The sequence below is a fragment of the Dermacentor albipictus genome, chromosome 3 (genome assembly GCF_038994185.2).
Source record: "Dermacentor albipictus isolate Rhodes 1998 colony chromosome 3, USDA_Dalb.pri_finalv2, whole genome shotgun sequence".
NCBI classification, from domain to species: Eukaryota; Metazoa; Arthropoda; class Arachnida; order Ixodida; family Ixodidae; genus Dermacentor; species Dermacentor albipictus.
In genome coordinates, this window is record NC_091823.1 from 140,963,163 (window position 1) to 140,986,263 (window position 23,101).

General features: G+C 45.8%; 5 non-coding genes across 5 annotated transcripts; all 5 read right to left on the bottom strand.

Moving 5' to 3' along the window:
- Window positions 1–9,610: 9,610 nt before the first annotated feature.
- On the bottom strand, window positions 9,611–9,681 carry TRNAG-GCC (transfer RNA glycine (anticodon GCC)). Its single transcript has one exon. It is a non-coding gene; the product is annotated as a tRNA-Gly (tRNA).
- A 68-nt stretch (window positions 9,682–9,749) lies between these two features.
- On the bottom strand, window positions 9,750–9,820 carry TRNAG-GCC (transfer RNA glycine (anticodon GCC)). Its single transcript has one exon. It is a non-coding gene; the product is annotated as a tRNA-Gly (tRNA).
- Window positions 9,821–15,182: 5,362 nt separating this feature from the next.
- TRNAG-GCC (transfer RNA glycine (anticodon GCC)) lies at window positions 15,183–15,253 on the bottom strand. The gene has a single exon. It is a non-coding gene; the product is annotated as a tRNA-Gly (tRNA).
- Window positions 15,254–15,321: 68 nt separating this feature from the next.
- TRNAG-GCC (transfer RNA glycine (anticodon GCC)) lies at window positions 15,322–15,392 on the bottom strand. Its single transcript has one exon. It is a non-coding gene; the product is annotated as a tRNA-Gly (tRNA).
- Window positions 15,393–15,460: 68 nt separating this feature from the next.
- TRNAG-GCC (transfer RNA glycine (anticodon GCC)) lies at window positions 15,461–15,531 on the bottom strand. The gene has a single exon. It is a non-coding gene; the product is annotated as a tRNA-Gly (tRNA).
- Window positions 15,532–23,101: the final 7,570 nt, after the last annotated feature.

A 23,101-nucleotide genomic window follows, 5' to 3' on the forward strand; every position in this document is an offset into this window, starting at 1 on the left:
TACAAACAGCGCATTCAAGTTAGCGTTCCAGTCTCATACGATAGCCCACAGCGTTTGTCATACAACCTGCCAGCGCATTTCTTTCGTCCACGAAAAAAGATGAATAATGGTGATAAAGATGAATAAGCCACCCGTTCCGGCGGGCATGGCGCGCAGAGAGAGAGCGAAAAAAAATGAGGGAGGAAAAGGCGCTCACACTCCTCCGAGCGCGCGCGCCCTCGCGCGCGGAGCTCCTGCGCATGCTCGGAGATCTTGCGCATGCCCGGCGGTGCGCCATCTCAACGAGTGCGCCGGGAACGTAAACGGTTGTACCGGTGTGCGGTGTCCGCCTGAACGTTGGTGTCTGTGTATGCGTGTCATCTTTGTGGCATCACACGTCAACTACACTGAACGGTAAGCTTTAGCAAAGTTGTTTTGCGTCAATAGCTCATGATTATGTGAGCGCATTTCGTAGCGCGAAGCGGCTGCATGTAGCGCAGGCGACTCGGGTATAGTGTCGGTTTGTCGTTGACATGGTTTCATAACGCGCTCTTGTTCTCGCTTCTACTATACGGAATGTTTTACGGCGAGCGATCGCTCGGGCTTGTTGATTTTCGCATAGTAGTTTAGGTGCGTAAAGAAGGAAGCTACACCATGTTTTAACTTGATATTGAGCTACCACTAAGCGGATTGTGTATGTTGGGCAGCCAGTGTGGTAGATCTCATTTCTTGGCGCTTGATCCGGCCGCGATGAATGCTGCGCCGCATGTGTAGTGAAATTCTCGTGACACGCTTTACGTATATATCTCGAAATTGTGTTAGCATCAAGAATGTTCTGACAGACACATATAGTTAAATAACTGCTAACGTACTCGGATGAAAGGCCGTGTTTGCGGGGCATGCATCAGCAGTGTGTGCACTGCCGTTTTCGCATTGTTTAAAGGTAGCAGTATTTTTAAGGTTTCTGGCAACCAATCTAAATAATTTTGGGAAGTTACCGCAAGCAAAACACGACTTGAAGAAATGTCAAGCGAAAATCTCTAGATTCACCCAATCTATTTATATGCAACCACAAACGCTTTTGGAGCATGAAACCTGCGATAAGCTCAGTCACTCGCAGCTTCGCAACTTAGCCGAAAAAATTGGAGCACAATAAATTAGTCGCTCCGGGAAGCACCTTTATACGTTTCAGACTGAAGGCATTGCGTTTGACGGTAGTTGGAAGATTTGTTTTTTGTCTCTTTTTTAAACAGTTTAGCAGCAGAAGTTATCTTTCGAGCTATATGAAAAGCGTTAAGCACCTTTCGATGCTTCGGGGTTATGCAGTTTACGTGCTCTTAATCTCTAGGCAGCTGCTGGCGCAGATTCGCATTGTGCCAGTCGTGCACGGTATGAAGCCCTTGTCGTGCGCAATAAGTGTTCCGGTTTTCATTACTGTTGCATGTAGTGCCGTCGTCTTGGACAGACTGCATACTATATGCGCTGTACAAAAGAAAAAAGAGCCAGATTATCAATTTGGTGGTCTTTTCTTAGTAGATAGCGCACAGATTATTCAAATAATTCAGTGGACATTGCATTTGTTCTACCCTTATTAACACACCTAAGAGATCGTAACATGTTTTAGTTGATAAGTAACCTGATCAGTAAGCCCCCATTCATGTGCATTCTACTGAAAGTGTGGCAAATGTATTCATCTCTAAATATGAGAAAAGAGACAATGCAGAGTGTTCTAAGCGCAAATAAATTGCAAATGTTAACGTGATTGTTCAAAACTGCAGTCAGTATGCTGAGCATGTTCGATCGGCACGGGAACATTGCATTAACACCTGAAAAATGTGCACAGTCCAGCAGGGTATCTTTGCTTCAACAATTATTATTATAGGAATCGTTTGGGATTCTCACATTTCTTTTATTTTTATAAGTACACTGTGTGTCACATGAACCTGTCTTGAAACGAAACGTACCGTTGCTAACACCGACGACCATTATGGTTGTCTAACTGCTTATCATACTGTAATATAATGAAACATCATAATGGTACTGATTAATATTGCCATGTAGTCTTTAGTCATAGGTAAACAAAGTTAACTAGAGGCATAAGTGGTGAGAGCAAATTATATAGAAAACTACTATTGAACCGTAAAAATAACTCATTGTAAAGTTTTCCCTCACATTGTTGCATTTGTTTTACGCGTGTCTCTGTGTCTTCCGTGCTGTACTCATGTGGCCATCAATTACGAACTTGCCGAAGCCCTTGTCAACTTTATTAAACAAGGGATTCAAGTCAGTTGCATCTAATACTACATGTTAAGTGACTGACGTGTTATTCGTTTTATCTAAGTATTATGGTCTGGCACAGTATTTTTTATTGCACTTAAGCTGCAGGCGTCATAGATTGCCAGAAAATTTTCATGAAAACAGCCAGGAAAGGCTTGGAAAAAGATCGGGAAACTTTAAATTGGCCACATAGGTATGCTGTCTTGTTACATGTCAAAGTTTCCAGAGAGTCTCTGTGTTAAATATATTTTTAAAACGTTTCACTTCATAAAAATTGAGGGAAATTGGTTCTATTTATTGAAAAAAAAAGAAAGTCAAGCAGACTGACAAGGCATTTCTTACACAATATGTTTTTTTTTCGTTAACTAAACGTGCTGAGCCTCGATAGCCTAGAAAAAATTATCATCTTTCAAAGCACCTTAAATAATTTACTGTGATAGAATTCATTCGAACTATACTATCAGTTCTGTTTCCTAGGAGGTGCATATCTGTCGTGCCATGACACAAAGTGCTCGTGTGGTATTTCGGGTGCTCATGTGGTATACCTAACTTGGAAACCTGTTAGCATGCCCAAGAGGCCTCATTACCTGCAAGAAATTAAGGTACCATATCAATACAATCAACCCATCTGCCATCTGTTGAAGTTATGGCCAATGACCCATTCATTTAAAAGTATGAGAAATACATTTCAATGTGTACTAAGCAAAATAAATTACAATATTAATTAGGCATGATACTGGGAACATTCCAGTCACGTCTTCTGAAAACATCCCTCTGCACGGGCATACTTAACTACCAGCCAAAAAAACTGTACAGACAGCCCAACTGGGTAACGTTTCCGCAATAAATATAGGGACCATTTGGGATAAGTACATTAATGCATCATATATGAACTTGTCATAAAAGGGAACATACTGTTGCTGACACGAGCAGCAGTTGTGACTGTTTAATTGTTCACCATACCATGCAATAGAACATTGCATAAAGGTACTGATTTGTATTGACAAGCAGCCATTAGTCATAGTTAAACCGCATTAAGTATTGACTTAGATGGTTTGAGTAAATGTATTCAGCTGCTTAATGAACATACAAAGAATACACATCTGTTATTTTTGCCTCATATTGCTGCATGTACTTATTTGCAGCATACACCTGCAGCACCTTTGGGACTAATGACACAAAGGTCAAGGCCAGCCTGGCGACCATGCTTGCCAAGGAGTTGTGTAAATATTTAATCTGTTTCCATAATAGCATAAGACAAGAATTTAAGGAATTCATGTATTATATCGAGCAATAAAAACGGTTAATGCATTGCCGGTGCATTTGTTTTATTTTTTGCACTGCATGATTCAGCACTATATAAATTCTTTCTGTTTATGCAACATATATGAAAGTACAGCTGGTTCAGGAGCTTTATTAATCTACTAACGGTAATGCATAAGTGCAGATGAAAAGGAACAGGTGCACATGCATAATATCTGCATTCCATGCATTTCCATGCATTTCATATCTATAAAATGAAATGAAATACATTCAAAACGTTTTGCTACCGCATGTAATGAAAAATGTAAACTAACTTGTAGATAGCCGCTATGGAGTTATGGCTTTATACACTCTTTGTAGACTTGTCTATAAAATGTCTGTGTCTATAGAGTGTCTATAAATTAATGAAAACGCATGTTTGTTGGCAAGTGTATGCAGAATGACATAGAAAAAAGTGTATTGGATTATAAAGTTCTGTTTTTGTAGACTGAAGTCTATAGAATGTCTATACTATATATACATTTGTCTGTAGACATTCCATAGACTTCAGTCTACAAAAGTAGAACTGTAAGCCTATACACTTGCTCATAGACATTCTGCAGACAACTGTCTACAAACATGAATTTTAATTAATCCATAGACACTCTAGACTCAGACTTCTTATAGACTAGTCTATAAAAAGTGTATGGCCACAAGTCTATCGAAAGTCTATAGACAATCTATAGACTCAGACTTTTTATAGACTAGTCTATAAAAAGTGTATAGCCATAAGTCTACAGACAGTCTATAGACAGTGTATAGACAGTCTATAGACTCAGACTTTTTATATACTAGTCTATAAAAAGTGTGCGGCCATAAGTCTATAGACTATCTATAGACTAGTCTAAAGAAATGTCTATAGACAGTCTATAAACTCAGACTTTTTATAGACCAGTCTATAAACAGTGTATGGCCATAAATCTATAGACTGTCTATAGACCAGTCTGAAGAAATGTCTATAGACAGTCTATAGACTTCATAGACAAATGTCTATGGACTGTCTATGGACTTTCTATAAAAATTTTTGTAAGGGAAGGACGGTATGGGTTTCAGAAATAGACGGTGGTAATCTGTTGGTAGCAAAAACTTCGTGAAACAACACTTTCAACAAAGGCACCAACTCGTTCTTGAACGCTTTATATAAGGCCGCGCCGAGACAATCCGGGCCTGGCGACCTATTAGGGCTCAGGTTATCTATAGCACTTTCTATTTCAGCATGCGTAATGGGTGCTTCTAGAAGTGACTTCGTTTCCGCTGATAGTCCCTCTGGTTTTTGAGAACATCTCGTATGTACACACAGTTTTCACTGAAGTTTTGCATGGCCGATCTTGCGTTGACATCCGCTTTTCTGACCGCCATCCTCGTTTTCCACACACTATGCAAACACAGTAACATGAACATGTCGCATGGCATTTCATCTGGGTCTTCACATGGCAAGAATCGGATACCAAAGGGTGTTACTGGCAAATCTTTCTGAAGAGTCCGCTTAAGGATGTCCCACAGGAAAACAGCATCGTGACAGTCCAAAAGGATGTCTTCTATCGTTTCCTCCTTCCGACATATCAGGCAGTGTAATCTTCATGGGACAAAGATACCTTTGCTTTGAAGCCACGGTTTTACAGCGAGCGTACCCGTGTGCAGTTGGAAAAAGAATGATTTAGCTGACGCTCTTAATGGCATTTTTCGAACTCGTTTTAAAACGTCTCGTTCTGGTCCTAGTTGATAGTTGGAGCCGTACAACGGTATTGGTAAAAAATCATCGATTAGATCTTTGTACAAACGTTTACGCGCCACTGCGCTCAAGTAGGAAAACCGTGGCTTAAGTACTTGATATGCGGACACTATTTCGTGCCAGAAACTGCTCAGTGTTCCACGCGTATCTGCGTTTGATGACACAATATAATCCGGGATATGATTACACAGCCTCATGTGTATAACAATACGCAAGAAAACATCACTTTGGTCTCTCAGAAAGAAAAACCTTGAAACTATTTGTTTCAAAAATATATGACACAGACCAAGCCCTCCGTGTTGCACCGGAAGGAACAAGTTTGACCTACTGGTGCGTTCCCAGGTAGAATTCCTTATATAGGTGGCAAACACTGTGTAATTTTTGGACACAAGTTCTGCTCATACTGAACACTTGAAGTACATAAAACACTTTTGCAACAAAAAACACATTACAGACTGTGGCACGGGAAAACAGAAAAGTTATGCCCTCTCCATTTTTCAGACTGATCCTTGAGCCTTTCTGTCTCTCCTGCCCAGTATTCTGCAGTACTTCAATAATGCTGAAGAGGAACCTCCAAGTATCTAGCAGGAATACTTGTCCACCGCATGTTTGCATACGCTTCCGGCGCTTGCCCCCAATTTCCATGCCAAATGCCGAGAGATTTATCCCAGCTAATGGCACTTCCGGTAGCACTGCAGAATGATGTAGCTTACTTAACAGCTTCTTTAATACTGTCCTTGTCTTTCCAGAATATGGCTATGTCATCCGCATATGCCAGTATCTTTACTTCAGTAGCATAAAAGGAATAACCATGCACCCTTGTATTTATGCGAATTTTTAAACATAAGGGTTCTAAATAAAGTGCAAAAGGAGACGAACACGCACACCCTTGTTTTATACCTGACAGTACTGGAATGTTTTCACTTAAGGTGTTGTTGATTATAGCGTTTACTGCACACCCTCTATACACCATCTTGATGCCTTCAGTGATAACACTACCTACATTACAATGTTCTAATAATAACTCTAATATGTCATGGTTAACTCTATCAAATGCTTTCTGAAGATCCAGTTGTATCATAGCTATGTTGTCGTGAGTCATGTCACAGCATTCCAGAATAGTTCTAGCGGTGTGTATGTTTGTGTAAATTGTCCTGCCTTTGATACCACATGTCTGGTGAGGTAATACGAGGTGTGTGATAACGCTCTGCAATCTCTTGGCTAGCACCTTCTTAAATATTTTATAGTCTACATTGGTGAGACTTATAGGTCGATAGGTCTCAACAGCCAACAATTTCCTGGGATCATCCGATTTTGGAATAAGTACTACATGGCATTTTATAAACGATAAAGGTGCCCTTTTTTGATCGTAGCACTCATTTATCAGGCGATGTAACGCTTGTGCCAATTCTTCCTTGAAGCATTTGTAAATGGCAGCCCCTAGTCCATCAGGCCCAGGTGCTTTGCCGGTGCTTAGTTCATCAATGGCCTGTTTTATTTCATGCACACTAATTGGCAGTTCAAGCGTTCGTCTTACTTCATCGCCTAGCCTTGGCCTGAGCGACAGAAATTCGTTTCGAAACGCTTCTGTATCTTTTATTTTTGGGCTTAGCAGTTTTTGATAGCACTCAACAAACGCTTTCTCTATCGATTCCTTGTCACGTGTCACTTCGTTTTTATATCTTTATCTTTTTTTACTGCTTGCCTTTTTTCTTCACCGAGTGCCCGCTTAGTAGGCGTTTCCCCTAGCCATAGTCTTTCAGCCCGTGCTCTGACGATCGCTCCACGATATTTCTTTTCATCAATCACTTCAAGCTTACTTTTAAGGTCACGTAATTCCTTGCTAAAGTGTCCAGGGGTAGCACTCTCAACCGCAATCATATAATCTAACGTGCTCCTCAGTTCTTTCTCTTGGTGCTTTTCAATGCTGCACAGCACGCAAGCTCGTTCAATCGCCGCAATATTTACTTCATTTTTAAATTGCTCCCAAAGCGCTGTGAAATTAGTAGTTTCAACCGAACATATTTCCTCTATCTTTTCCTTTACTTTTTTAACAAAAATTTCGTCATCCAACAGTGTATCGTTTAATTTCCACAAATTCCAACTAGGACACTTTTGTCTTGGTTCCAAATGTCGCTATCACCAAGCAGTGATCGCTAAATGTGACGTTCTTTACTTTGTATGTATGTATGTATGTACTTTGTATGTTTGTATGTACTTTGTATGATGACGAAATTGGATGACGAAGTGGTATGACAACTGCAGGAACATATATGCGATCTAGTCTAGCGTGACTTACACCTTGGTAGTGTGTATACTGTACGTGCTTTTCGCCGTCAAAAATGCAACCAACGTCGTCCAGCTCAAGCTCGTTTACAAGCGCGTTTAACAGTGTCGCACTTCTATCGCGGTAAGTCAATCTGTTGGCTCTGTCTTGCGGCCTGCACACACAATTAAAGTCTCCAAATAAAATTAAGTTTTTTTCATACGTCATGCAGGTTCTCAGGTTTTCTATATATTCTGCGCGTTCGTTAATCTTATTCGGTGCATACACACAAATTGCACGCCAGTTGAGGCCACAAAACGTAAAATCGATAAAGAGTAGCCTGCCATCATCACTGAACAAGTATCATGCAACGCGCCGAAGTGCCTCTGGCATGAGACACACATACATTATACCTATCCTTGAAAAGCTCGACCATTCTGTCCGTTTGCTCTTCGCTTTCTACTTTGGTGTCCTGCACTGCCATTATGTCAATGTCATTTTCCAGCAAGAGACGGCTTAACTGGTACTGCCTCCTGCGGGATGCCAAACCCCTCACATTCACCGTAGCTACACAAAGGGGAACTGTCAGATTAACAGCCATTTCCGAATTAGCAAACAGCCGGAATGATACTCACATCTGGACAGGCAGTGATAGCAAAAACCAGCACAGTTCACATTCTACTTGTCCGCTAGGTAACGTCTTATACTGAGGACAGAGGACAGGGGCTGAACACACTTCGCGCCCCGCTAAGGCGGGGACGATGTAGAAGTCGTCCGCCTATCAGGCGGTATCTTCGGCTTTGGTTTGAGGCCCAGTCGCCTCGTTATAGCGGTCTTCGGCGACGGCTCGCTGCTGCTCGATGCTTCGGATGAACCTTGAGATTCGTCGGTGGCCTCACGAGGCCTCTTTGCAGCTGCTTTAGCGGCTGCTGTCATTTCAACATCCTCAATGCCTTCGGTCTCGTCCTTCGCGGCCGTCACTGGTGCGCTTATTAAAATCGCGTCCTGTCTCTCATTGACGTTTTGGTCGTTAGTCGGCTTCCCAACCAGCACGCTCTTTGACTCGCCAGATTGGCTGCCACCGGGCCCAGTGGAGTTTTCCGGAAGTGAAGACGCCTCAGAAGGTGTGCTGTCTGCCGCCGGTTCTTCGGTCGTTGCTCGGGATGCTGCATCGGCATCAGCATGATCCATTATGTGTTCAGGCATCTCGTCGCCTTTAACTAGGCTTGTTACCACTGCATAGGATCGCACGCAGTCTTGTTCTTCATGGCCGAATCGTCGGCAGAGTGCACAGCGTGGTACGCGACACTCGCGCCTGATATGTACAGTTCCATTGCACCGGAGGCATAACGGAGGCCTTCCTGGTACATGCACGAGCGCTAAGTTTTCCGCGACGCGCACCTGATGAGGCAAGTCTTCAACTGCAATTCCAGGCTTTGGCGAGAGTGTCACGAAACGGGTGGTGGACCCTTTATTATTACATCCCTGTAGTCGCCACTTTTCTCGGGTGATATCTGTAACCTTTCCGTAAGGGGTTAACGCTGCTCGAACTTCGTCGTCGTGAACGAAATGCAACAGCCAATAAAGCTTCAGTCTGATGCCTTGGTTGCAGGGATCATAAACGACGCAGGGCTGGTCTTTCACGTTGAATGTTTCTGCCGCAAGCATCTTTTTCTTCGAAGCTTCATCACCGAATGTCACTGCCCATACATGGTTCATTTGGAAGGCGCCAAGGGCCACCACTTTTGGCAGCAGTGCAAGACGCGCGAGCGCATCTCGAAAGTGCTCGACTCGATACGGCCTGGTTTTAACATCCGCGTGCAAAAATACTGTATACAAAACTGGCAAAACTTGATAATCCGGGTAAGGCTTATCCGTACACCTGGTGCCACGGCCGAGGGCCGCTGTAACCGCCCCTATGGAGCAAGGCATTCCGCGTCCGTTCACTGCGGTGGCCGGAAGTGGAATCCCCTGAACCACCGACGCGCTGTGGCTGTTTCGTATACACAGTCTGCATCATTCCACTTCATCCACAGCTCCTTTCAAAAATGAACTGCGTCGGCCGGGAATCGAACCCGGGCCACCCGCGTGGCAGGCGAGCATTCTACCACTGAACCACCGACGCGCGGTGGCTGTTTCGTATACACAGTCTGCATTATTCCACTTCATCCAGAGCTCCTTTCAAAAATGAACTGCGTCGGCCGGGAATCGAACCCGGGCCACCCGCGTGGCAGGCGAGTATTCTACCACTGAACCACCGACGCTTTTTTTTTCTTTATTGCCATTCTTTGACAACATAAACAGACATACAGATGGCGTAAGAATGATATGTACAGTGCTCTGGTGGTGTAGCCGCCTGCCATCATTTGGCAGGCGTGCATTGTTAGAACCGCTTTAGACAGACGAGTTCATCTAACAAGGTAGCCCATTCAGGCTTATCCAGTCGTGCATTGCAAGCCTCGCGCAAGAACAAAATACTTAGAACGACAGAAAGCTGAGCTAGTTGGTAAGGATTCATAATGCAAAATAGAAGTGAGGCGTGCAGACAGGACACAAGAGTTCGTGTTGTCCACTTCTCTACTCTTGTGTCCTGTCTGCACGCCTCACTTCTATTTTGCATTATGAACAAAATACTTTCAGTAAAGTGCTCTCTAGCTGGGCTAATAACCAGTCTTTCATGCCTGACGTCCATGCGTGTTTTCCACAGGCTGTGTAGAATCAACGCCATAAGCATATCATAAGGAACACCACCTTCACTTGCAATTGGAAGGAAACGGATGCCGTACGGTGTGATAGGCAACTCCTTTTTTAGTGTACGTTGCAGAATGTCCCACAAGAAAAGTGCGTCCGAGCAGTCTAAAAATATGTGTTCGATCGTCTCTGGTTTTCTACACCTGCTGCAGTTGATCGACCATGCGACAAAGAGGCCTTTTTCTTGTAGCCAAGGTTTGACGGGAAGAGTTCCAGTATGCAATTGGAAGAAAAAAGTTTTAACCCCAGATCGCACTGGCATCCGTTTCACTCGCTTCAATACATCTGCTCCGGTGCTCGGTGAATACATAGATCGGTACAAAGGAACAGGCATACAAACGTCAATTAGGTCCTTATACATTTTTTTTCTTCCAACAATAGCAAGATAATCAAATGAAAAGCGAGCATGCAAGAATTCTACGGACCAAGCTACCTCCCGTAAAAATCCGCGGAGACTTGCGCCATTTGCCGTTCTTGAGGTTACGATAAATTGAGGTAACGCATTTCGTAAACGTAGTTGGCACCCTGTTCGCAAGAAGGGATCTTTCTGATCTCGCAAAAAAAGAAATCTTGAAACAAATTGCCTCAAGAACAAATGCGCCAAACCAAGGCCTCCTGACTTCACGGACCGAAATAAATTAGTGTGGCTCGTTCTCTCCCATGTGGATCCCCATATAAAAACAGCGCCTGCTCTGTGTATCTTTTGGATGGTCATTCTTGACATGCACAGTGCTTGCAGTACGTACCAGATTTTTGCAAAAAGGAAAATATTGCATACGGTTGATCGCGCGAAAATCGATAAATTTCTACCTCCGAACTTTGTTGTTTTAACTTTAACTTGCTCTAGTTCTTGCCAATAGTCTTTTGTATGATGATAATATTGCAGAGGTACCCCAAGGTACCGCGCAGGGGTCGTGGTCCACTGCATATTTTCAAAAAATTTTATTTTATCATTCCAGTTACCATGCCAGATGCCCAATGACTTACTCCAGTTTATCGCACTTCCAGTGACCTTGCAGAATCTGTTCGCCACTTCTACTGCATTAGAGATGCTTTGCTTGTCTCGACAGAATATGGCGATATCGTCTGCGTACGCCAAGATTTTAACTTCTAATAATAATAATAATATTTGGGGTTTTACGTGCCAAAACCACTTTCTGATTATGAGGCACGCCGTAGTGGAGGACTCCGGAAATTTTGACCACCTGGGGTTCTTTAACGTGCACCTAAATCTAAGTACACGGGTGTTTTCGCATTTCGCCCCCATCGAAATGCGGCCGCCGCGGCCGGGATTCGATCCCGCGACCTCGTGCTCAGCAGCCCAACACCATAGCCACTGAGCAACCACGGCGGGTAAGATTTTAACTTCTCTGGAGTCCATTGCAAATCCCCTTATGTTATTACTACTAATAACCTTTAAGCAAAATGGTTCAACGTACAACGCAAAAAGTAGAGACGATAATGCGCATCTTTGCCGGAGTGCTGACTTAACTTCTATCATAGCAGGCTGTGTGTTTAGTATTAGTTTCGTAGATACGCCAGCGTAGCACATTTTAACACCTTGCAAAAGAACAGAACCTATCTTGGCATGTTTTAAAACAAGAAAAAGGATTTCATGTGACACTCTGTCAAACGCTTTTTCAAGATCAAGTTGCAACAGTGCTACCTTTTCTGAGAAGGCGTCACAACTTTCCAATATTGTTCTCGCTACATGTATATTGGTGACAATGGATCGTCCTCTTATGCCACATGTCTGGTGCGACCCTACTAATTGCTATATCACATTTTGGAGTCTCCGTGCAAGAACCTTCGTGTATATTTTATAATCTGTGTTTGTGAGACTTATCGGGCGGTACGCCCCTGTCGACAGTAGTACATGAGGGTTTTTGGACTTCGGTATCAACACCGTGTGACTCTGACGAAAAGAAGGGGGCAGCACGCAGTTCTCATACGCTTCCTCAATTACTTTATGAAGGGCGGTGGCTATGTCTTGCTTAAAAGCTTCGTAGAAAGCGGCGCTGAGACCGTCTGGCCCCGGCGTTTTTCCGGAACTTAGTGCGTCGATCGCCCATTTTATTTCTTCTAAAGTAATCGGTTCTTCGAGCCTTTCCGTTACTTCCCTTTCAAGGCTTGGCAATAGCGACAGGAATTCAGTATCGAATCCTTCATCACGAATGCGTTCTTGCCCTAGTAGTTAGCAGTAATGCTCATAAAAGGCCTGTCTTATTGTTTCTTTATCTCGTACAACCTCACTGCCGTATGTTACGGCTGTTATCTCGTTCCGCGAGGCATAAGCTCGTTCGTCCCCGAGTGAGCGCTTTGTCGGCTGTTCTCTGCACCATAACTTTTCTGCGCGTGCGCGTACGACCGCCCCTTTATATCTTTCAGCTTCGACTAGTTCTAACTGTGATTTAATTTCTTTTATTTCCTTCGTATACTTTCCGGGACTGACATTCTCAACACCTAAATAAAATTTAAATTATTTTGCATTTCTAATTCTTTTTTCTTTTCCTCTCGGCGCAAGGCACCAGACCTCTCTATGGCTAACATTTTAACGTCTTCTTTGAAATTCTCCCACGCTTCTGCATAACTTTTGCGTTCTGTCTTGAACTATCCGTGAAGGCTATCATTAACACCCCTCAAAAATAATTCATCGTGTAAGAGCATACAGTTAAATTTCCACAACTCCCAGTTAAAACCGGTCGGATTTTTCGGACGAACGACAAAGTTGACTAAGCTGTGATCGGTAAAGGAAACATGATTCACTTCATATAGGAAACACAATGGTATTAGATCCGCTGAAACGTAGGCGCGATCCAACCTGGCATGACTATTTCGCTGATAGTGAGTGAATGGTGGCGTCTCTGCATTGGACATCACATCCCCAACATCCTCTAAATTGTATTTTTCTATCGCTACGTTCAAAGACTGCACACTTACATCATGAATAGGTGGGCTTCCAACTCTGTCTTTTACATTACAGACGCAATTGAAATCACCCATCATCACAACAATTCGGTCACACTGCAAATGGTTTTTAACACTTTCAAAGAAATGCTTTCGGTCGTTCACCTTGTTAGGCGCATACAAGCAAATGACGCGCCACTTAATATCACGGAAACATAAATCACAAACAATAAGCCAGCCACTATCATCTGTGAACACATTTTCTACTGAGAGGCCTATAGCGCTTCTCAGAAAAAGCGCACAACCACCTGAAGTACCACATGCGTGCGAAACACACACGTAAAAACGTGACCTAAATGAATGCAACATTTGATCCGTCCCTTCTTCACTATCGACTTTTGTTTCTTGTACACCGATTACGTCAAGATTCTTTTTCATGAGCAGGCGACAAAGCTGATATTGCTTGCGCCTTCCTGCAAGGCCTCGAACATTAATTGTACCAAATCGTAAGGCTGTGTCTAGAAGTATTTCCATGGTAACGTGAGGAGGCGCGTGAGATTAAAGTCCTTCTTAAACAGACTACTGACACTCACTTCGTTCGAATGCAACGTCAGTCTTTACATCCTCCCCTCCCCCACCTCAGTACTCACACATACTGCGAACACTTGCTGGGGGCTCACGTCGTTCCCGACGCTGGCCCTTTCGTGCCAGTTGGGATATTAGGCGTCGGCTTGAAGCTCGGTGTTTTCGCAAGCGGTTCCTCGTGGCTTGATCCACTTGATCCTTCGCCTCTTTTCTCGTTAGCTTCGAGTGGACGTTTTACCGGGACCGCTCCTTTAAGGGGCTCCGTCGTGTCCATGGCACTCGGAGAGTGTCCGGGCGATTCCGCAGGCTCGTTGCTTGTCTTGTCCTTGTCATTTTCCGCGTGGTGCTCTTTTTCTTTAGCTCGAGCAGGCTTCTCCTCTAATTCTTTGGTGTCCGCTTTCTTCGCTGGTTCACGGGCGTCTTCCTTTGGATCAGGACGTTGCACCTCACCACCTTTTCCAGCCGTCTCTCCAGCATCGAATGCGTCCATTGTGTGCTCCTGGATGACTTCATCACTTTTGGATGGTCCCGCCACAATCGCGTACGTTCGCACGCACGAGCTTTCGTCGTGCCCGAAGCATCGACACAAATCACAGCGCGATACGCGACACTCTCGCCTGATATGGCCTGTGCGGTTACACCTCAGGCAGAGCGGAGCACGCCCAGGCGCAACCAGCAGTGTCATGATGCCGGCGACCGGAAGTTGATGCGGGAGGTCGTCAATGGTAACTCCGGGTTTCAGCTTCATCGATACGATGCGGGTTGACGAACCTTTATCGGTGATGCCTTGCACGCGCCAGCGTTCCTTGAAGACTTCCACAACCTTCCCAAAAGGCGTGAGCGCGGCGCGGACGTCCTCATCTTGCACGTTGTGAAGGAGCCAGTAGAGCTTAAGCCGCTCATCCTGGCTGGCTGGGTTAACCACCAGGCAGCGACGCTCCTTAACCGTAATGTCTCCGAGGGCCAGTATTTTCTTCATAGCATCTGGGCTTCTGAAAGTAACCGCTCACACGTGGTTCATCTGGAAAGCCCCCAAAGCGTCAACCTCGGGAGGCAGTCCCAGACGAACCAGCGTGTCTCGAAAATCTTCGACTTGGTAGGGCCTTGCCTTTACGTCTCCGTGAAGAAAGAGCGTGTTGGCCACGCATGGTCCTGTAGGCAGAGGCGGCAAAATAACTTGGTAGTCCTGGCTATCCATAGCAGCATTCCTGATACCGCGGCTCGTCTGAGCCGCAAACACCGCCCCAACGGAGCAAGGCATTCTGCGTCCGCACCGAACGGTAGCCGGAAGTAGAATCACCTGAACCACCAACGCGCTGCGGCTGTTTCGTATACACAGTCTGGGTCATTCCACTTCATCCACAGCTCCTTTCAAAAATGAACTGCGTCAGCCGGGAATCGAACCCGGGCCACCCGCGTGGCAGGCGAGTATTCTACCACTGAAACACCGACGCGCTGCGGCTGTTTCGTACACACTGTCTGGATCATTGCACTTCATCCACAGCTCCTTTCAAAAATGAACTGCGTCGGCCGGGAATCGAACCCGGGCCACCCGCGTGGCAGGCGAGTATTCTACCACTGAACCACCGACGCACTGCGTTTGTTTCGTACACACTGTCTGGATCATTCCACTTCATCCACAGCTCCTTGCAAAAATAAACTGCGTCGACCGGGAATCGAACCCGGGCCACCCGCGTGGCAGGCGAGTATTCTACCACTCAACCACCGACGCTTTTTTTCCCCTTTATTACCTGGTACATGGTACATACATGGTACATGGTACATGGTACATTTCATGGTACATAGAAAATATACACACTTTACAAATGGTAAAAGTGCCACCAGTCCTTGGTGTGCACGTGGCTTTAAAAACGCCCAAGTTTAGCAAGCTCGTTCAATAATCTGATCCATTCTGGTTTTTCATTTTGAGCATCGCATACTTATTTTTTGTAACAGACACTTTCAATAAAATATTCACGAGTACTTCGAGCATGTACATCCGCATGTCTAATGGCCATGCGCGTGCGCCACAGGCTGTGCAACCCTAATAACATAAACATGTCGTAAGGCCCTCCTCCTTCGTTTTCCATTGGGAGAAAACGGATGTCATAGGGTGTTATCGGCAAGTCTTTCTCTATAGTTCGCTGCAAGACATCCCAGTGAAACAACGCGTCCCAGCAGTCTATGAATATATGTTCAATTGTTTCTTGCTGATGGCATAGTAAACAGACCAGGGAATAAAAATACCTCTTTCCTGAAGCCACGGTTTTGCTGGTAGTGTATTGGAATGTAGTTAAAAAAAGAAAGACTTTGCCGATGGCCTGACAGGCATACGTTTTACCCTTTTCAGCACATTTCTTTCAGTACCTAAACTGAACATCGATCTGTACAGCGGTACTGGCAGTACTACATCAATGAAATCTTTATACAGACGTTTTTTAGGAACGTGACTGAGGTATTCCATTGAAAAGCGTACCTTCAGAAACCGAAATGCCCATATCACTTCTTTCAGAAATCCGCTCATAGGGCCACTGTTTACTACAACTAGATATAATGAATTCCGGAAGAGCCATACCTAGTCTCAGTTGCATCACATTAATGAGGAATGGGTCTTTTTGTTCTTAAGGAAATGCAAAACGAAACACTATCTGTTTCAAGAACAGATGTGCCAGTCCAAGCCCTCCTGTTTTGACGGATCGACATAAATTTGTTCGACTGGGTCGCTCCCACTTTGACTCCCATACACACACTGTCAGTACCCTATGCAAACGCTGCACGTGTATCCTAGTCATAGACAATGCTTGCAATACATAGCACACTTTTGCAATGGCGAATAAATTACAGACCGTCGCGCGTGAAAACATTGAAAGACTACGGCCACCCCATTTAACTGTTTTTTCTTGCACTTTCTTTGTTTCGTCTTCCCAGAATCCCGCAGTCTCCTTGTAGTGCTCAAGCGGCACCCCAAGATCCTTTGTCGGCGCAACGGTCCACTTCACATTCACAAAAATAGGTGGGGTGTTTTCCCATGTTCCATGCCATATTCCTAGGCACTTATCAAAGTTTATGACGCTACCCGTCATTTTACAAAAAGATAAAACGTCCGCTACCGCAGTCGCGACACTTTCCTTATCGCTACAGAACAAAGCAATATCATCCGCATATATTAGCAGTTTTACTTCCGCTGACTGCAAACGAAAACCTGTAATACTGTTGTTATAAATAATTTTCTGCAGAATGGCTCAAGGTATAACGCAAATAATAAAGGACTTAAAGGGCACCCTTGGCGCATCCTTGAGCGTACGTGAAAGCTCTCACTTACATCCTTATTTATTATAAGTTTAGCGGTGTAGTTAGCATAACACATCCTAACACCATCTAAAAGCACCAAACCAACATTTACATAATCAAGAACTGCGAAAAGGATACTGTGGGATACACGATCAAACGCTTTTTGTAGGTCAAGCTGCAGCATTGCTACATGCTCGCCCCACGCATCGCAACATTCTAGAATGGTTCGTGCAACATGAATATTTGTGTAGATTGATCTACCTTTGATTCCGCATGTCTGATGTGGTCCTACAATTCGTGTTATAACTCGCTGTAACCTCTTTGCCAAGATTTTAGTAAATATTTTATGATCAACGTTAGTCAATGATATTGGGCGGTAAGACCCTACTGACAGCAATTTCCCTGGGTCTTCCGTTTTTGGAATAAGCACTATATGCGACCGGCCAAAGGACGGGGGTGCATATCTTCGTTTATATACTTCAGCGATTACCTGATGCAAGATTACGCTCACATCTTTTTTGAAGGCCTTGTAGAAGGCCGCTCCCAACCCGTCAGGTCCAGGAGATTTCTCTCGAGCTAAATCGTCAATGGCCTCTTCAACTTCTTTCTGGCTGATAAGTTCTTGCAGGCATTCGCAGTCAACATCATCTAGTTTTGTCATGCTAGTAAGGAACTCTCGTTCGAACTCTTCCGGGACATCGCAACTTCTTCGAAATCGTTTGCTATAGTGCTCTAAAAACGCTCTCTCTATTTTTGCTTGTTCGTCAGTGACTTCATTCTTATAACTTATTTTCCGTATTACGTTTTGCCTAGCGTAAGCCTTTTCATCTGCAAAGGCTCGCTTTGTGGGCGTTTCGCCGAGCCATAGCTTTTCGGCTCTTGCTCGGATAACCGCTCCTCTGTACTTATCTTCGTCGATAAGCTCCAGTTGGCTTTTAAGTTCATTGATCTGCTTTGTGAATGTACCAGGCCTGCCGGCTTCCACTCTGTACATAAAATCCAATGCTCGTTGTATTTCTTTCTGCTTTTTCTTTTCTTCGTATTTCATTACACTCGCTTTTTCTATTGCACAAATGTTTATTTCTTTAAAAAGCTCCCACCGTTCTATCACGTCATCATGTCTCGCCAATAGCTGTTCGAACTTTTCCTTCACGCACTCTACAAATGATTCATTATGCAGCAGCTTGTCATTAAATAGCCACATTTTCCAATTAAAGCGCGAGGCCTCTTTATGCGTCCCAATTGTGACAGACACCAAACAAAGGTCGCTGAATGGCACATGGTTAACGGCATAACTATGGCAAGCCGCTACTAAATGCAACGAAACGTATACCCTGTCCTGTCTCGCGTGGCTCGCACGCTGGTAGTGTGTAAAGACTGGCTGCGTCCGATTAGTTATTATATTTCGTATATCTTCTAGATTGTGATCTTGCACCATTGCAATCAAGCGTAAGGCACTCTTATCCCTTAGTGGGACATTTTTCACTCGATCAGCTGCTAAGCAAACACAATTAAAATCTCCAAGCATAATTATTTGTCTTTTACATATCAGGTACTGCTCGAGCCGTTCAAAATACACGTCTCGTTCATTTTCGGCGTTCGGCGTATATAGGCAGATTATTCGCCAGCAAGACTCAGACAAAAGAAAATCCACTACAACAAATCTGTGGTGTTCTTCCAGGCAGGCAGGAACCAGGCGGTTGCAGGGACAGTACGCAAAGGGAATTGCTTTATTCCATTGACAAGGTGATTGGCGAGCACCAGCACAGCTGGGACGCCGACTGTGATAAGCTGGGAAGAAGTGCGCCGGCTACGCTCGGCGCCGCGGTATATAAGCTCTTATCAAAGGGGCGTGTCGCAGTAGCGCACGTGTAGGTTATCGGTAGACGTGCAGCCACTACACTCCCCCGTTCTTATTGTAGTTCGGACGCATGCACTGAAACAAAATTGGAGGACGCTTAAGCTTCGCCTTCAAGAGTGGAACGCGACAGCGTTCCCGTCGACCCGCCAAGGGGTGTAAGACAATGGCCTACAGGGCAGCCATCACTTACGAGGCGCCCCGCATCGGACGCGGTGAGCGTCGAGCCATATGGTCGAGCAACGCGGCGTTCGGCGCAGCAACGAAACGTGCGCCTGAGCAAGCGGAACGAACCGAAGAACTCGGTATCTCGGAGGGGGAAATGATGCACGCCAGCCAAACGTCGTGATCGGCACGGGCAGAGAGATAGAGAGATAGCGATCTAAAGAAAGGAAGGACGCTTGATTCTGCCGAGGGAGCAAGGCGAAGCGTTGTCAGGGGAGAGAGAGTCTGGGCAACGACCCCCCTCACACCGGTCCTTCCACAGCTCCAATGCGCGCGTGGCGCGCCATCTGTCGAGGTAGCGCCCTACATGGAAAGGAGGGGGTCTTCTGTGTTTGCCGCAAGATGGCTCTGCGTGTGCGGAAAGCGCAGAAGAAATGCAGCGGAAACGCACTTCGCTACTCTTGTAATTGCGACTTCTGTAAGTTACATGTTCATAATTACCTGTATACACTGCAGTATAACTTTCCACGGCTCGTTTCGAAGGCAACACCGCATTCACTAGAGGCGCGTTTGTACCGCTTGGAAGCATCAAACTCGTGGCTGAGTGGTAGCGTCTCCGTCTCACACTCCGGAGACCCTGGTTCGATTCCCATCCAGCCCATCTTGTAAGTTGCTTTTTATTTATGAAGTGCCTGCCGTTATTTATCGCTCACGGTCAACGCCGCGGACGCCGACACCGCCGCCGGCACCCGACGCCGACGACACCGGCTTTTCTGCGACACGAGCTCCTTAACGCTATCGCGTTAAAAAGTAGTTCATGGCACATAGCGGTCTGGAGGGCGCCTCTGCCTTGCAGGATAACGCCGCTCTGCCGTGGCTGGAAGAGAAGAAGCTGGCTGCATCGGGTCGGGGCTGTCGGGTCGCGGCTGCTCGGGGTCGTCTCGCTGTTCAGGGATGTACGGAAAGTCCATATCCCTGGCTTGAATTATGTGGTTCTGGTGGCGCTTCCAGGAAAACACACCTCGACCGGTTTCGACACGAACTCTGTATGAAACAGGTCCAGTCCGCCCTAACACAATCCCAGGCAACCACTTTGCACCGCGTCTGAAATTTCGCACAAGAACGCTTTCACCCACAGCGAATTCACGCGCGCGCTGCTTGCGACGCACTGTCTGGACGAACTGCTGCGTCGAAACCTTCTGCTGCAGCGAGGGCTTGACGACATCTAGACGGGTGCGGAGTCTACGCTGTAGCAGGAGAGTGGCCGGCGACTCGCCCGTGGTGGCATGTGGAGTGTTCTTGTAAGACAACAAAAACTCTCCTAACGTGGTGCTTAAGCTCGCGGCAGTACTTTTCCGCAGTGCCGCTTGCAAAGTTTGGACAAATCGTTCAGCTTGTCCATTACTGCTCGGATGGTAGGCTGACGTCCTTACATGGCGCGTGCCAATGCTCTTAAGGTAGTTTGAAAACACAGCTGAGATGAACTGCGGTCCATTGTCAGATACCACAACTTCAGGGTAACCAAACCTGCAGAAGATTTCGTGGAGACGGTTTACTGTGTTTTCCGCGGACGTGTCTCGTATTTGGCACACCTCCGGCCACTTGGAGTGAGCGCCGACCACAACCAGGAACATGGCGCCCTTGAAAGGTCCTGCAAAATCGATATGCAGACGTTCCCATGGTCTGGTTGGCCATGCCCACGGGTGCAAAGGAGCCGGGCAAGGCATCGCGCGTTGAGTTAAACAGGGGTTGCAAGAACGCACTTGGGTCTCAATGTCGCGATCGATGCCTGGCCACCACAGGTAACTACGTGCTGGTTCTTTCATCCGAACAATTCCAGGATGTCCCTGGTGCAATTCTTCGAGCACCTGCGACTGGTGTTTCCGAGGAATAACGACACGCATTCCAAGAAGAAGACACCCTAGCTGTGCAGAAAGTTCACAGCGTCTGTGAAAAAACGGCTTCATTTCTTCACTCACGATGGTCTCAGGCCAACCGTTCATTACGTGCTGCATGACTATCTTTAGAATCGGATCTCGGGCCGCTTCGCGTGCCACATCGCGACAGTTAATTGGCAAGGACTGCATGCGTAGGAGATAAAACTGGTCATCCGAGCATTCACTTTCACTTGGCAGAGGCGATCGAGATAAGCAATCTGCTTCGGCGTTTTGACTCGATGGCTTATACTTCAAAGTAAAATTGTAAGCAGACAGAACTAAAGCCCAACGTTGCAGTCTAGCTGCGGCAACAGTTGGTATTCCCGTCTTGGGACCGAAAATTGTCTGCAAGGGTTTGTGGTCAGTAACGAGAACAAATGAACGCCCGAGAAGATAGTAGTGGAAACGTTTGACGCCGAAAACTAGAGCGAGCGCCTCTTTTTCCAGTTGACTATAGTTGACCTCCGCTGAAGATAAGGTACGTGATGCGTACGCAACCGGATGGCACTGACCATTTGGCTCCACATGAGAGATGACAGCTCCTATACCGTATGCCGATGCATCACACGACAGTTGCAGGAGCGCACTGGGGTCGTAGTGAGCGAGAACCGGTGGCTGCGACAGAAGCTGCTTGATATTCGAGAAGGCTGCTTCGCACTCGTCACTCCAGGCCCAGGGAACATCGAGTCGCAGCAATCCGTTTAGGGGTAAAACGACGTTTGACAGGTTAGGAACAAACTTGCCATAGTAGTTTATCAAGCCCAACAGTGGATGCAATTGCTGCTTGTCCATGGGACGCGGAGCCTTTGCGATGGTTTCTGGCTTGTCAGTTGCCGGTTCAATTCCGTGCGCGCTAATGACATGTCCCAAGTACTGCAACTTGTCTGAAAAACTCGCATTTTTCTTTCTTTACCCGGATGCCTCTGTCTGATAACCGTCTCAATACCGCCTCCAAATTCTTTAGGTGCTCCTGTTCAGTCTTTCCGGTGAACATGATGTCATCGATGTAACAAGTAACTCCGTCAAGGCCCATCAGAATATTATCCATGATCTGAAAGATCGCCGGCGCTGAGGCGATGCCAAAAGGCAAACGGTTAACAACATATAAGCCCTTGGACGTGTTCAAGGTCAGGAAGGCTTTGGATTCCTCGTCCATCTCGACTTGCTGATAAGCCCGACTTAAATCAATTTTGGAGAATTTCTGACCGCCAGCTAATGCTGCCAAAAGCTCATCCAGTTTTGGAAGCGGGTACGTTTCTACATCTAGGATTGGGTTCAGCGTGAGTTTGTAATCTCCACAGATTCTAATCGACCCGTCGCTCTTTACTACGGGAACAATTGGCGTAGCATACTTGCTACTGGCGACACGAGAAATGATTCTCAACTTCTCGAGCTTTTCCAATTCAGCCTCTACCCTTTTCACAAGAGCGAAAGGCACACTCCGTGCTTTTAGAAAACGAGGCACTTGGTCATCCTTAAACTTGAGGCTTGCCTGCTCTTCTTGTATGGTCCCTAACTCATCCTTAAACAGGTCTTCGTTTTTCCGTAGCAGCGTTTCTAGTGCTGCACATGGACTGCCTGACGCAGTGGACACCTTGCAAAGACTTCGAATGCCACCCCAGTCTAGCCTGATATGCTGTAGCCAGTTGCGACCTAAGAGCGGTATGCCGCCTTGCGGAACAATGTAAAGAGGCAATCGTGCCTCTTGGTTATTGTGGCGGACCAGCACATCCATTACTCCTATAGGCTTTACGGTTTCCCCTGTGTACGTCTTCAGTTGCATCTTTGTTGGTTGCAAACGAACACCAGGAAAGTACATTTTAGCCTGATGGTGCGACATGACCGATACTGCTGCTCCGGTGTCGAGCTCCATGTTTACGGTAGTTCCTTCTCCATTTACGCCTACCATTATGGGTGCCGTTCGTGACACGTCGACACTGTTGAGCGTAGTGAAGTCGTGCTGGGTCTTGCACTCAAGCGTGCGCATACACTGCTTCTGGTTTTTTTGGTTCCGCTCTTGCTCTGCACATCCTGCGTATGTGCTCCTGCCG